This window comes from Papio anubis, chromosome 4 (assembly GCF_008728515.1).
Source record: "Papio anubis isolate 15944 chromosome 4, Panubis1.0, whole genome shotgun sequence".
In the NCBI taxonomy this organism is placed as follows: domain Eukaryota; kingdom Metazoa; phylum Chordata; class Mammalia; order Primates; family Cercopithecidae; genus Papio; species Papio anubis.
Window position 1 is genome coordinate 8,819,534 of NC_044979.1, and position 16,201 is coordinate 8,835,734.

The 16,201-nt window shown below is 48.8% G+C and overlaps 1 protein-coding gene and 1 long non-coding RNA gene across 3 annotated transcripts in view; both read right to left on the reverse strand.

Annotated features, from left to right (window-relative positions):
* Positions 1-6,830, reverse strand: part of GIMAP8 (GTPase, IMAP family member 8) — a 33,002-nt gene extending 26,172 nt beyond the window's left edge. Inside the window, exon 1 of one of the 2 annotated variants that reach the window (XM_003896842.5) lies at positions 6,296-6,830. The gene's annotated coding sequence lies outside the window, so the exon portion shown is untranslated. Of the gene's footprint in view, positions 1-5,308; positions 6,213-6,295 lie in introns of those variants that run through there. The other variant, XM_009204189.4, reaches the window with a different exon arrangement.
* Positions 6,831-10,286: 3,456 nt separating this feature from the next.
* Positions 10,287-15,635, reverse strand: LOC110742923. The gene is made up of 3 exons (XR_002521236.2): positions 12,865-15,635; positions 12,403-12,667; positions 10,287-10,743 (listed from the first exon to the last, which is right to left on the reverse strand). It is a non-coding gene; the product is annotated as an uncharacterized LOC110742923 (long non-coding RNA).
* Between the last annotated feature and the right edge of the window lie 566 nt (positions 15,636-16,201).

Sequence of the window (16,201 nt, forward strand, 5' to 3'; positions counted from 1 at the left end):
ATCTTACCAATCTGATAGGGGTAAAACAGTATTTCACAAATGTTTTCAGCTGTCAGAATTTACATTTTACATTTTTTCATGTGCTTGTTGGCTATTTGGGCTGGCCCTTCTGTGAATTTTTAGTTAATATTATTTTCCCACTTGTCCCTATGGGTATTTGTATAATTTATTGATTTGTAGAAATGATGTATATGTTCTGGTTACTAAACCTTTGTTGATTCTACACATTTCATAGATCTTTTCACAGTCTGTGGCCTATTTTTAGGTTTCTAAATATGTCTTTTGTCATACACACAAAAACACTAAATTTTAATCTACTCTTATCAACCCTTTGTTTCATAATTTAAGCATTGTTGCTGGGAACAGGCCCCAAGCCTAGCCATAAATAGGCCATGAGAAACTGGCCATAAACAAGATCTCTGCAGCACTGTGACATGCTCATGATGGCTATGACACACATGCTGGAGATTGCTGGTTTACCAGAATGAGGGCAAGGAACACCTGGCCCACCCAGGGCAGAAAATCAAGGCATTCTTAAACCACAAACAATGGCATGAGTGATCTGTGCCTTAAGGACATGTTCCTGCTGCAGGTAACAAGCCAGAACCTGTCCCTTTGTTCTCCGTAAAGAATACTTTTAGTTAATCTATAAACTGCAGAAACGGGCTTACTGTCAATAAATAGGTGGGTGAAACACTGTTTGAGACTCTCAGCTGTGAAGGCAGCCAGCTCCCTGATCCCACTCTGCACTCTATTTCTGTGTCTGTGTCTTCATTCCTCTCGCACCACTGGGTTGGGGTCTCCACGACCGAGCTGGTCTCAGCGCATTGTGCATTTTTTTCTTTAAAAATTCTGTTTTTATCATGATATCAAAGAGATATTCTTTACTTTCTTCTAAATATTTCTTACTCAATTTAGAACTTTAATCTCTCTGGAATTTGTTTTTGTGTATAGTATGAGGTAGGCAACTAATTTTATCCTTTTTCCATCTTGAACAAAATGACACTGTTGATTGGCCAAACAAACTAACCCCCTTCTCTTTTACACATCACCCACTATAAATGTTGGGGAGGGGGATCTGAGTACTCTCTGTTGTAGACAGAATGGTCACCAAGGTGTCCATGTGCTAATTCCCAGAATCTGTGGCTGTGTTACTTTACATGGAAAAAGGGACTTTGCCAATGTTATTAAGAATTTCGAGACAGATAATCTTGGATCATCCAGGTGGGCTCAGTGGTCTGTAGGAGGGTCCTTATAACAGGGATACAGGAAAGTCAGAGTGAGAAGGAGATGTGAGGACAGAGGCAGAGGTCACAGAGACAGAGGGACTTAAAGATGCCACATTGCTAGCTTTAAAGATGGAGGAAGGAGCAGGCACCAGGAGTCAAGGGGATGCAGGTGGCTTCTAGAAGGTGGAAAAGGCGAGGAAATGGAGTATTCCATAGAACCTGCAGAAGGACCACATTCCTGCCCAGAAAACCTTGATTTCAGGACTTTTGACCTCCAGAACTGTAAAATAAATTGGTGGGCTTTTAGCCACTAAGTTTGTGGCAATTTGTTACAGCAGCAGTAGGAAACTAATACACTCTCTCTCCCAGCTTCCCTTCTAACTAGGGTTGTCTATGTGACCCAGCTCTACCAGATGATAGTTACATGAAAGTCTGCTTGGAAATTCTGGGAATATTAGTACTATTTCCTTGGTGATAGAGACAGACTCAAGTAGACAGCTCCTGTTGTCATCTCCTCCCCCTTCTTCTTGCATGGGATTGAAGTGTGATATCTGGGATTGTGGCAGATAGTATGGGGCAATAAGGTCACAAATATTAAAACAAAAAGTCAACATTGCACCACCAAACAGAAAGATAAAAGGCACCTGGATTTCTGCTGCTATCACTGAGCTCCCAGAACATCCCAGAGACCAACCCTTTGTTAAATGAGCACTTAATATTCTAATGATTTAAGAGCTTGTTAATCAAAGTGCAATTCACAGAGTAGCAACATCGCCAAGAACTGGGATCTCATTAGAACTGCAGAATCAGACCCCGCCCCAGATGTACTGAATCAGAATCTATAATTTAACAAGACCTAGGTTATTCTCATGAGCATTTAAGTTTAACAAGCTCTGGTTAAGCCACCTTTAGTTAAAATTGAGCATTCCTAAATGATCCCACATGAAGAGCCAAGCTTCCCAGCAGCATTTACTGAATAGTCCATGCTCTCTCCAATGATTCTATCAGATGCCAAGTGCCCGTAGGTCCACAGTTCTATCCCTAGGTTCTCTGTTTTGTCCACTGGACTCTTAGTGTATTCCTGAACCAGAATGCCTTCATTACCAAACGCCAATATTACTTAATTAGTATAACTTTAGTATAACTTTAAAATAAGTCTTAGTTAACTGATTGAGCAACTCCCAACACCTTGCTATTATTCGAAACTGTCTTGGCTCCTCTCAGCTTTTTAATCTGATATAGGACTTTTAAAATCAGCTGTCAATTTCTTTAAGTCCTGTTGAAATGCTGAATGCCATTGCATTGCATTTATAGCTTTGTTGTTGTCTTTCCCTCTATTCTTTGTTGTCTTTCCCTCCATTCATTTTTGTTGACCAGTTTTAAATATGTTCTAATTTCAATTATGATTTTTTGACCCAAAGGTAAAAGAAGTGACTACTAAATTTCAAAATGTATTGAGACATTGGCTACCTTTTTACTTATTTCAAATGCTGCATTGTGACCAGAGAACAATGTCTGTATAAACTATTTGTCATTGGTTGAGATTTACTTTTTGGCTCAGTAAAACTTTTGTAGGTGTTCCTGTAGGCTCTTAAAGAATGTGCAGCCTGTTACTGTGGTACCTTCCACAATCAAGGCCCCATCCCTCCGCTGCCACCTTAGCTACAGCTTCTCAGATGGTCCAGCACACCCTTGCCTGCACCCCATCCTCCTATCTGCCTGGAACATTCCTACCCATTCTCCATCACTTAGTCCAAGGACTCTGAGGCTCCATGTCAAGCCTTTCCTGACTTTTCCAGATTGAACTTGTCATCGGCTCTTCTTTGGACTTCTGCAGTAATATTAACACTGCTCCCCTGTTTCCACCCTTCTCCTGCTGTCTAATGTCCATGAATAGCCACAGTTCTCCTCTCCTGTTAAAACAAGAGACAGGTGATGTCACGCTTCATTCCAAAACCCTCCAATGGCTCTTCACTCATTCAAAGTAAAAGACAAAGCCTTTATAGTGGTCACGAGACCCTGTCTTGCGCCCAGCTGCCCTCTGACCTCATTTCCCACTCCCTTCCCCTCACTTTGTCTGCCACAGTCATGTCAGCCGGCGCATTCTTCAAACATGCTTGCTGTTCATCTGAACTGGGGCATTCTCCCTTGCAGACATGTGCACTTCCCTTAGGTCTCTACCACACTGTCCCCTTGGTACGGGAGACCATCTCCATCCTCCATCCGCTACTAAAGAGCTGTCCGTGCCTCTGTGCCCCACTGACACCCCCGCCCCATACCCATCACCCACCACTGCCACCCTAAGAGCTGTCCACCCCTCTGTGCCCCACTGGTACCCCCTCCACATACCCAGCACCCACCACTGCCACCCTAAGCGCTCGTGCCGTGCCTCTGTGCCCCAGCTGCACCCCCGCCCCGTACCCAGCACCCACTACTGCCACCCTTCACATCTGCATTTACTTGCTTAATGCTTTTTAGTCTCCCACCACTAGAGGTGAGTTCCGTGAGAATAAGGACTTGCTCTGTTTTTCTCACCACCATATCTACAACATAGAGAAAGTATCTGATAAATACTTGTTTCTGGGTTGATGGTTATTGACCTGAAAAACAAGCAAAATGCAGCAGATACGCCAAAGACAGTGAAGAGTGGGAAAGTCCTTTAGCCCTTTTTCTGTGCAGTGATTTGGTGGTTCATATCTTTTCAAAAAATGGGGTCTGTGGCACTCAGGGAAGAGGCCGCACTGCAGGGAATGACCCAGGGAGGTAGTAAAGGCAGTGGCACAGCTCACTTTCAAAAAGGGCGAGGCGAACTCCATGAGGGCCGTGACAGAGGCCTCTGTCTGGAATCATCTGGATGGCTGCACGGCACAAGGCAGAGCCCACCGCAGCCTCAGACACCTCAGAACCTCAGAACCGTCCACCAGGGGAAAAATACTTCTGGTGGGTTCAAACCTAATCAGCACCAGCGGTCTTCTAAGATCATCTTTCACCCAGATACACCCTGTGGAGAGAAGCTTTCACACTAATGCCCTATCATCCTGTCTCTCCTCAATTTTCTAAATAACATTGATTCTATCTGATATTATTTATTATTTTATAATTATTTATTAATTTTATTTTTAAATCTCTAAATTTTCTCTGTACTAACGCTGGTACAAAGCTCCATAATGGCATATGCCAAAACTCCAAACATGCCTGTTTTGTTCTGTGTCCCCAGGCCCTAACATTGCGCCTGGCATGTAGTATATGCTCAATACGTGGTGTTAAATGAATGAATGATCACAGGAGAGACAGAAATGTGAAGAAAAGAAGAAAAACGGTTTTTAGAACTGAGAGGAAGGCCGAGCACAGTGGCTCACTCCTGTAATCCCAACACTTTCAGAGGCCAAGGCGGGCAGATCCCTTGAGATCAGGAATTTGAGACCAGCCTAGTCAACATGATGAAACCCCATCTTTATTAAAAGTACAAAAATTAGCCAGGCATGGTGGTGGGTGCCTGTAGTTCCAGCTACTTGGGAGGCTGAAGCAGGAGAATTGCTTGAATTCTGGAAGGTGGAGGTTGCAGTGAGCCGAGATCACACCACTGCACTCCACCCTGGGCGACAGAGTGAGACTCCGTCTCAAAGCAAAAAAAAAAGAACTGAGAAGCAGACGAAAGAGATGTCACTTTGAATAGTAAAAGGGAAGTGACTTAAATTGTGTGTGTGTGTATATATATATATATATATGCAAGTGAAGTGAGATGTCTCTGCAAATTAATGTAAGAAAAAAAGACACTAGTGAGTAAACAGCAAGCTGAAGGAAGCAGAGGCCTCCCACAGGCCTGAAGAAGAAAGAAATTTCTTTCCCAATTAGGCGGCACAGCCTTGCGTGGTTCCCCAGCAGAGTATGACCAAACCGATGAATCTTTGCTGGACTCCTGCCTGCAGCTCCACATGATGTCAGGACCTACACACACACGCACACACACATGCACGCACACATGCACACTCCTACCACACATACAGCTTCCCAGCCGGTAGCACTTCACCCCAGCATGTAGAAAGTGCACTTAAGGACAAAAAGGAACCCAAACTCACCCTCCCTCGCGCTCTGCCAGCCCACGTTTCCCTCTGCTCAATCTCCCAGGCCACTCTGGAGGCCCCAGCAGAGCAACTGAGAGAAAAAGAGAGCGTTCTTCCTGTAATTCACTGAAGACTGTAAAGGCAGCCTCCACCTCCTTCTCAGGAAACAGCCCAAGGCAAACGTGGACTCAGGCATCTGAACACAGCGTCCAGCCATGCGAGGATTCATCCCACATCTAGTCGCAGTTCCCACTTATAGAGCAGGGTGGTCGGAGATGGCTCCAGAGCCCAGCGTGGGGGAGACCTTAGGCCCAGCCCAGCAGGACAACCATCAAGAGGAAGGGAAGGGGTTAACTGCTGAGGGCCAGGTTGGCTGAAATGTAGATGAAATCAGAAATACTGTTTTTGGTAAGGTATTGACCCCTCCAATGCCCAGTTCACAGAATCCTAACTGTGCAAGGGGCAGGAAATACCAGAAAAGCAGACACGGAAAAATCAGCACCCCCCACCCCCTGCTTTAGGAGCTCCGCTGGCTTCCTCCTGGGGGCTGCTCTGCGGCACCATCTAGCTTCATGGGACTTCTGACAGGCTCCTTCCGCCCGCTTCTTCCTCCCTTCTGCCAGCCTCAGCCCTTCCTCCTCTTCAGGGCTCACACCCACTCCCCGACGCAACTTCTCTCAGGACAGCCAATCTCACAGATGTCTGGGAATGTGCCTCTGTCCCCATCCTGCAGAATCTGCTCCCCACCAGGCTGGGGAGACACGCTTTGGACCAGGAGGAAAGCTTTCCAGGGTCCCTGCGATCCAACCCCACAAGCAGCCTCTTCTCCCATGGCTGAACAGGCGACCTTCCCGGTGCCAAGCCCATCCTCCCCCACAGCTATGCACCAGCACACACATCTACACACGTGTGCACACGTCACACATGCACTGCAGTCCTGTCCCATGGCGTCCCAGTCTCCAGGCTCTGCAATCCACCTGGCTCCATCCCTCCATCTCTCACCTGGGTGGAAGCAGCTGCTGGTCCCCCAGGGCACAGGATGTGAGGAGGGCGAGGAGGGTGAGGGGAGAACACCGGAGAGCGACCCTCTTCCCAGGCCTGGTCCTCCTGGCAGGAGGGTTTTGGGTGTTTCTGCAAAGGAAGAGATTTCTAGAAACAGCCTTCACAATCACAGAGGCATGCAGTTGGAGAGGAAGTTCCGTGTGCAGGCCACAGGCTCAGCACGTCAAGAGCCATCAGGGCTCAGGGAGGAGCCAGCATTGGGGACACACGTGCCTTCCCTGGGTGCTGAGTGCCTTGTGGAGTCACAACACAGCAGAAACTGAGGAGCCTGGCCTCTCCCGCAGCTGTAGACTGAGAGGAGGGAGGAAAAATGACAGCAGAGACTTGGCCAGGGGCTGGGGTGCCGGGGCGGGTGCCAAGCTGAGCTTCAGAAGGGCTGCAAGAACAGGGGCTTGGATAGGGCAGGAGAAGGACGTCAAGCCGGTTCCTGTTCCTGAGAGGACAGAGATTGTGGCTCCGCTACAGGCTCCGAGCAAAGCCAGCTCCCGGCCTCTGTGTGCTCTGAAGTGGCCTTTAGGACTTCCTCTAACAAGTCCTTCCTCGCTTCCCTAGCCTTCCCTAAAACCCACAACCCAGGGAACTCCAAGCCTGACAGACCAGCGCTGCTTCTCAGGGAATGAATGCTTTTCCCCAGCTTGCAAAACATGTGAAATGCTATGCTTTGGTGCTTTCAAATATTTCACAAAATGAAACCCCTTTTGTGAAAGAACATAGTGTCCCAAATTCCTGGTCTCTACTTCATAAGGAAGTCAGACACGGAGGAAGACTTCTTTAAAAACCTTTACTGGGGTAAAAATGATGTAACATTAAATGTACCATCTTAACCACGGTAGAAAGTACATTCACATTGTTGTGTGCCAGGTCTGCAGGACTTTTCATCCTGCAGCACCCAGATTCTCCCCATTACACCCCAACTCCCCTCCCCAAACCCCAGCCCGGGTAACCACCGTTCTACTTTCCATTTCTATGACTTTTTTTTTTTTTTTTTTTTTTTTTGAGACAGAGTCTTGCTCTGTTCCCCAGGCTGGAGTGCAATGGTGAGATCTCGGCTCACTACAACCTCCACCTCCCAAGTTCAAGCTATTCTCCTGCCTCAGCCTCCCGAGGAGCTGGGATTAGGCATCCGCCACCACACACAGCTAATATTTGTATTTTTAGTAGAAATGGGGTTTTGCCATGTTGGCCAGGCTGGTCTTGAACTCCTAACCTCAAGTGATCCACCTGCCTCGGCCTCCCAAAGTGCTGGGATTACAGGTGTGAGCCACCACGCCCGGCCTGTTTCTATGATTTTTGGCAACGTCAGATACTCATGTGAGTGGAGTCCCACAATGTCTGCCCTTCTGAGACTGAGCAGAATGCCCTCGAGGTTCGTCCAAGTGAGTGCGGAACCGTCTGCACTCTGCACGCAGGGATGTCTTCACGGAATGCAGAGGCTGGGGCCTCGGGGACTGGAGCTCACTGCAGTTTTCCAAATGTCTGAGGTGGTGCTGAGCTTTCCAAAGGAACCCCACAGAAGGAGGAGCGGTGGGGGTAGCTGAAGTAGAGGGGCATGCTTCAGATATGAAGTCTCTACAGTAGTCAAAACCACAGGCTTTGGGGTGCTGCTGTCAGCCTATCACATCCCGAGGGATCCACCCTCTCCGTGGACTGGTCTTCATGCGCCAGCCTTGAGGGCTGCTCTACCTTGTTATGAACCTGAAGGAAACCCTGGTTATGCTGGGATGGCCCAAGAAGAGGTTTGGGGACACACAGGACACATCTTGATGGGGAAAACTGACAAAGCCCCTCCTCCCATGTCCCACTCCACCTGCCTCCTCATTAAAAGAGGATCTATTTTGGAAGAACCCCCACCCTTCCTTTGCAGTAGGTCAATGCACATAAAATCAACTCATTAAAATGATAAGACAAAAACCCTAAGCCAGGTACTGCAGTTCATGCCCGCTGCGGTACTAACAGAGGCTCAGCAAGAAATTGTTTCCCTAAAATAGAGAAGAAAAGGCTCACTCATTCTTAAATGAAATATTAAGCATCCAGGGATTGCTCTGAGTAAAACTGAAGCTGCAAATAACTCCTCAAAGATTCAGGAAGTCGATTATTTGCTGAGTTGACCATTTTGCAAAATGATCTTTCAACAAATCAGCTTAATTGATTTCCGTGCAGAAGGAAGGTTGCCGGGTTCTGGTTTGGCACCGATCTGAGGAAGGATGGGGGCTCCCTGCCCTCTAGTGGCTTTGTGGTTAATGACAAGTGCAGCAAAATGCTCCCCAGCGGGCTGAGAGCCCTGACTCAGCAGGCAGGTGAAACAGTGCGGAGAAGGACTGGACTTCCGGAAATCGAATAAGCCAGGAAGACACATGTTACGCAAGCAAGGAGAAATCCACCAGGACCAAGCACCGTATTAGACACAGAGGGCACAAAGATTAGCAAGGCAAATTCCTGACTCAAGGGGCCCTAACTCAGTCTGAGGATGGGGAAAAGACTACGCTGTGGTCACGAAACGAGGTAATATGCTGTGACAGAGATGCGTCCAGGCTGCCACGCAAGTGAAGAGGAGACGATGTAAACCCCACAAGATGGAAAAACAACCAACTGGGGAAATAAACTTATAAACAAATCAGTAAACCCGCCATTTCCTGTGGCAGGTACTGCCATGGAGAAGACTGCAAGGCACAGTGGAGGGAAGGCCGCGCAGGAAAGGTAATGCCTAAGTCTTGAAGAGCTGTAAACATTTGCCTGTCAGATGACGGAGAGAGGACACCTGAGGCAGAAGGAGAATGGCAAACACCACCGCCATTGGGGCCCTAAGACAGCCCGGCAGGTGCGGGAAAAAGCAGTCAGGCTGGAGAGGGAAGGACCCGGAAGGACCAGTCGGAGGCTGCTGCAGCGCCAAAGCTAGAAATGAGAACTAACACAGAGACAGCAGCAAGCGGAACAGATTTATTACAAATTTAGAAAATAGAAACAATAAGGCCGGGCCTGGTGGCTCATGCCTGCAATCCCAGCACGTTGGGAGGCCAAGGTCGGCAGATCAACTGAGGTCAGGAATTCGAGACCGCCCTGACCAACCTGGTTAAACTAAAAATACAAAAAATTAGCTGGGTGTGGTGGCCCGTTCCTGTAATCCCAGCTACTCAGGAGGCTAAGGCATGAGAATTGCTTGAACCTGGGAGGCTGCAGTGAGCCAAGATCCCAACACTGCACTCCAGCCCGGGCGACACGAGTGAGACTGTCTCGGAACAAGAAAAAAGAAAAGAAAAGAAAAGAGGAGAGAAAAGAAGAGAAACAGTAAAAGAATTTTTTAAAAAGATGAATTCACAGTTGTTAACACGATTGGACCAGTTGCCACATCAAAGGGAGTGCTATTCACTGCAGAGGCATCTTTGTTATTTTGGAAAACATTATTATATGTTGTTTCATTTCAAAGATGGAAAATGTGTGTGTTTCCTACAGCTTTGGCAGATGGTAGTAAAGTGTCTTGTGACTAAATTTGTATGTTTTGACAATGTTTTGATGGAATTAAGTATCTTGTTCAAATGGAGTCCATGTCTGTTATAGGAATTAAGAAATATTATACTTATTTTAAAACTTTTAACTTCTCCTGTAATCCCAGCACTTTGGGAGGTCGAATCAGGTGGATCACTTGAGATCAGGAGTTTGAGACCAGTGTGGCCAACATAGTGAAACTCCGTCTCTAATAAAATACAAAAATTAGCCAGGCATGGTAGCATGCACCTGTAATCCCGACTACTCGGGAGACACCTTTTTCTGATTCTCATAAAGGGCAGTGGTCACCCAGGCTGCCTGGATGTGAAGCAGCCTGGCATCACAGTACTTTCTAGTGGCCTTTGTGGAGAGAGGGTTGAAAGACTGGTGTTTTACTAGAGATGAGCACATCGGCGTGGGGATGCTGGGCTTGAGGCTTCTAGAGACAGAGCAAGCAGGGGCATCCAAAGGTCTTGATTGATTCCTGTTTCCCAAGGATTCTTCATGCCCATCCTCCCACTGAAAACAACTAAAAATAAAGAGGATAAAAACATTTTTAAATCTTGTCGACACCATCCAAGGGCCAATGAGATGATAAAGAATGACTTTCCTCCAGCCTGTACTCTTGCTGGGGCGCAGGCACCCTGTGCCCAGCTGCAGCCCTCAATCCCACTCTGTACCTACATTCAACACAGCTCCCCTGGGCTTTGCTTACAGGTTTCCTTTTTCTTTTCTTGTTTGTTTTTGGTTTGGTGGGGGTGGGGGTGCCGCTATTGCTGCTGGTGGTGGTGGTGGTTTATTGCCAAGTGAGACAAAGTGCCCTCTTTTTATTGCAACGGTGACTTTTCTTCACCTTCTTAGCTGGCAGCAAAGGCCTAAAAGAGTCAAGTTGCTTCTAGAAGATTCTAGAGAGATATAGGCAGGCACAAGAGGCAGACAATAATCAGGAGTGGAAATAGAAAGTTCTTAAACTCTAAGTGATTGATAGTGGTAGCAAACAGCTTTGTGAAGGTAAAAACTATGAGTCAATGGTAGTTAAAAGCTGGCAAGAGACCTGATTTTGAAATGAAAAAATCCACCAAAAGAGAAGGATCACCCAAACAGAGAGGGAGGGGCAATTCCTGTAAAATTCCACAGCAGCTTCATATGCTCCCAGGGTTTTCCCAGCACCTCACTACTGGTTCTTCTTCCTGGGATTTTCCCAAATTCTCCACATTTTTTCACCTATAAAAAGTGATAGCCGGGTGCGGTGGCTCACCCCTGTAATCCCAGCACTTTGGAAAGCCAAGGCGGGTGGATCACTTGATGTCAGTAGTTCAAGACCAGCCTGGTCAACATGGTGAAACCCCGTCTCTACTAAAAGTACAAAATTAGCCGGGCGTGATGGAGCACTCCTGTAGTCCCAGGTACTCGGGTAGCTGAGGCAGGAGAATCACTTGAACCCAGGAGATGGAGGTTGCAGTGAGCCAAGATCATACCACTGTACTCCAGCCCGGGCAACAGAGTGAGACTCTGTCTCAAAAAAAAAAAAATTAAGTGAGGACAGCTGGATGTGTTGGCTCTCACCTGTAATCCCAACACTTTTGGAGGCCAAGAAGGGAAGATCCTCTGAGGCCAGGATTTCAAGACCAGACTGGGAAACAAAAAGACACTCCATCTTTACCAAAAAAAATTTTTTAATTAGCTGAGCTTGGTGGTGTGCACCTGTGGTCCCAGCTACCTGGGAGGCTGAGGTGGGAGGATCACTTGAACCCAGGAGGTACAGGCTGTAGTGAGCTATGATTGCACCACTGTACTCCAGCCTGGGTAAAAGAGCAAGACCTTGTCTCAAAAAATATATACAAAAATACAAAATAAAATAAAATTTTTAAAAAGTGAGTTTCTGGAACGATTTGAGCTCCACTCCAAATTGTTCCTCTGTAATATTTGATCGAGATGCATTTCCACAGCATTGTACCAAACAAAAGCTTTCTGAAGGTGGGGGCTATGTCTGTCTTGCTTATGACTCTATTCCAGCACCAAAACGGGGCCTGGCACACCAGAGACGGAAGAATGAGCGAGTGAGGAACGAGCAAAACCGCCACTCCTTTATTCCAGGGAATGGATGGAACAGGTGTGACCACAGCCCTCACCCCCACCCCTCCCCACCCACTCAGGTCCGGAGGGAAGCCTCAATCCTCATGGCTTAAGGCCCTCTTCCGATGTGGACACCCACCCAGTCCTGAGCCAGCTCCTAACACTGGGGACACAGCGAGCAGAGGCAAAGTCCCCCAGTCTCTGACTTTGCCGTCCCCTGGGCCTGGCACTAGACCAGCCTGCAGGAGCTCCAGACCCAGGCTGGCCCCTCCCCGGAGCTGCATTCAGACACCCCGGGGACACAAACCCTCCCCCAGAGCCACAGCTTCCTGGTCACATGCCCACAGTTCCAACCATGTGGCCTTCTCGCAGCCCTGCCCTGTGCCAGGGCCCCTGACACCTTGCCATGGCCGCTGGCCTCTCTGGGGACTCATTCTGCAGGCAGAGAAATGGACGCCTGGCTTTCCACTTCAGCCTCTGAAGCTTACTGTTTCTCCTCGTAGGCCTTCTGGTCAGCCTGGTTCCCTGGTCCTATAGCAGCAAATGACACAAGGCCTGTGAGGCTGCAGCTGACTGTGGCGGAGATTGTCACACAGGGGCTTCCAGGAACATTCCAGGTGGAGGTCAGAGACCCCGGCCAGCATGTCCTAACTGCAGGGAGTGGCACCTGTGCTCAGAAGGACTTGGTGACCAGGTAAAGTTCTCATTCAGCGTGTAGCCCTGGCCTCCTGCAGATCCTCAGGCATCTGGCCCCTAACCCAATAGAAAGGAGGTTTCAGCCAGAACTTGGGACAGAGGAAACTGTCACCCATAGTCCCCATTCATGCAGGGTAATTAATCGGCTGGCAGCAGCCGACAGAGACATTCAAGAGAGTTCTATAACCTCGAAAGGAGCATCAGGGCCAAGAAGTCTGGGGAGCAGCAGAGCCTGAGATAAGGCAGCGTCCTACCTGCATCTGAATCCCAGCCCTGTCAATCACGCCCTGTGTGAACTTGCACAAGCTCCTGAGCTGTGCTGCCTCCCAGTTTTGTCATCTGTGTGATGGGGATACAATTGTTAGCTCATTGCATTGGAGGGGGACCAGAGGACCCAATGTCTGTCAAGCACTAAAGCACTGCCCAGGGTCCCCCATGTCATGGTGGGTGCCACAGCGTCTGTCTCTGGGTAGGGGCCTGCCAGAAGCGGGACTGGGGAATGATAGCCGGCACAGCCGGCTATGAGCAGGGACACTGAAGGGCAGAGTCAAGGCTGACTCCACACATGGGGCTGTGCCCCGTGGGGTGAGTGGGGATCTGGAGGAAGAGGCCTAAGAGAGAAGAGGCCACCTGAACCATGAGACCATGAGACCCCAAAGGGCGCCCCTTGCCTCTGGCCAGGGAAACAGAGCCCTTGGCTCCAGGCTTGGGGACAAAGGCCTGTTCCTTGGCTCACTCTCCCAGGCTCCTTCTCCTCTGAGAGCCTAACCAGGGTCCCTCTGGAGTCTCAGGTTCCTGCCGCAACAGCCCAGATAGATTCTGCTCTGCCTCTGAATTCCATAGTCACTCCACACAAACCACACAGGAAATTCTAGCCCTTTCTCAGCTGAGGCCCCTTCAGGAGCTCTGCTTTCTCCATGACAGGCCTCACATTCACTGGGCACAGGTGGTGGTGTTATTGTTGTTATCATTGTGGCCCCCTGGTGTTTTCTCTTGAACATAATTTCTACAGGGACCAGAGAAGGGCAGAAGTCATGAGACGCTGAGGGTGGCCCTGAGGTTGCTACTAGCACAGATGCCAAGGACCTAGGAAAAGCCCGGGGCTGGGACCAGCCAGGTCTAGATGGAGCCTGGGCCATTCTCCAGGGGAATATTGTCCCATCCTCTGGTTGTGCCCACTTGCCCCTGGAAGCAGGGGCATCCTCTTCTCTCTCTTCCATCCCGTCTCCTGTGGACATTCCCCCACATATTCTAGCACAGGCTACATGTTACACTCAACCCCTGTCAATACCTTCAGGTTCCTGCCAACACCGACAGATGAACTGGTGGCAACAAGAGCAAGAGTCAGGGCTCACTGCCATAGGGATCAAGAGATCAGGAGGCTCAAGACCAGAAAGTGTTCTCCAGCGGGAGCTTCCATCACTCCTGAGAAAAGGACATGGGCTAAACACAGATTCCAGGGCAGAGACTGATCACCCAGCCACCCTGTGTCTCCTTCAGCACCCGTGATGATGCCACACTTCAGAAAGCAAAGGGCCCTCAGCCCCTGGCTCTCCCCAACTGCTCTCACCTCTTCGCCCCCTCCCTGGAAATGCACCCTGCAACCCAGGGCGGAGGTACAGGCTGATCAGGGAGGGTCCCTGGAACTGCTGCCAAAAATACCGTCCTTACCCATCTAGGAGAACTCCTCCCAGCTTCCCTGTGCTCTCTGCTCTGAGAAAATATCGGAGCTGAAGCGGATGAAGCTGTGGCTGCAGCCAAAACAGTGATCGTGTCAGAGGCGGTTGCAGACCCTGGAAAGGAAATGAGTCCAGGAGACACAGAACCAAGCAGGAACCTGGGCACAGGGCATAAGGCGAGTCCCCACCTCATGGCACAGGGCTAGTCCCCAGGTCAGGAGCCAGTGCTATTGGCTCCCAGCAGGAAAGATGGGAGCCTACACAGCACCCCTCATGTGGGGACCCCCAGCCATGCCCCCAAACTTTTAAACCCTTTCACATAGCCTGTGCCTGGGGGTGCTCTCCACAACGTCAAACTGGAAACGGGTCACAGCACATGCAAAGGGGCAGAGAGTCTGAGCGGCCTCCCCACTCATCTACCACGAGTGCAAACTGCCTGCTTTTCCAAAGGACAGGGTCTCCCCTGAAGCCCTCCGTGCTCTCAGCTTCTCCCCAGTCTCCATTTCTGACCGGTGGAACCTTCCCCTTCTTACACTGCCAACTGCTAAGATGTGACCCATTAACCAAAATGGCTTCCACTTTTTTCTGCTGCTTCTTCACCTGCAGGTGAGAAGTAGGAAAGGGTTAGAAAAATCAAGCCGCAATCCAGGCATCGCTCGTGGCCACGTTCCTCCCTCCTTCCTGGGGTTCATCACAATAGATAGCTCCCTGTGCCGCGGAGCGCTGTGTTGAGGTTTCCACCCGCACACACAGCACTGTCACCCTGGTGGCCCTGCCCTCCCATGTAGGCACTAGCAGGCTCCTGCTCTTTGACGGAAGGGAGAGGTAGAATCAGAAGAAGAAAAGGCCTGAGGGGCAACTTGACCTTGTTTCCAACAGCATCAGCCTCAGAGAGATGACGGGAGCAGGGGATCTGAGAAGACACATGGCCAGGAAGATGAAGGTAGGGGGTACGCTCAGGCCCCAGGTTTTCCCTTTCCTGCTACCCACATACCTGATGGAAGGAGAAAGGCAAGTGAGAGGCCGGCCAGGAAGCCCTGAGAGAAGGGGCCGCATCCCACTTCCCAGCAGCACAGCAAGGGTGCTGGGGAGACCCCTGGGAGAAATGGCTCCCCAGGACTCCTGGGCAGGCAGCACAGGGGCCTCAGAGCAGATACCCATACCCTGAGCTCCCTATGGAAGCTGAAAAGAAAGGCAGATCCAATAGGCCAATGGGCTGGGACCAAGGACTGGTGAGAGGCGCTCCTGAAGACCTGCAAGGGGTAAAGGGAAGGGGAAGAGGAAGGGGAAGAGGAAGGAGAAGGAGAAGGGGAAGGGAAGGGAACAACAAATATCTCTTATGAATATAGATGTGTGGATGCAAAAGTCCTCAACAAAATGCTAGCATACCAAATCCATAAATGTAGAAAAAGAATTATACACCATGAAAAAGTGGGAATTATCACAGGAATGCAAGGTTGGTTTAACATCTGAAAATGAATTAATGTAATACACCGTATCAAAAGACTTTTAAGAATACACGCACACACACATACACACACATAATAATCTCAACAGATACAGAACAAATATTTGACAAAATCTAATGCATTTTTGTAATTAAACATTTCATAAACCAGGAATGGAAGGAGACTTCCTCAATTCGATACAAGGAATCTACTACCAAAAAAACACACAGATAAAATTATACTTAATAGTCAAAGATTGGATGCTTTCCCTCAAGATTAGACACAAGCCAAGGATGGCTGTTCTTGCCACATCTATTCAGCATTAATTTGACATTCTAGCCAGGGCAATTAAGCACAAAAAAAAAAAAAAAAAAAAAAAAATTAAAAGGCATCCATATTTGAAAGGAAGAAATAAAACTATCTCTATTCACAGATTACATAGAAATTTTCTACACAGAAAATCC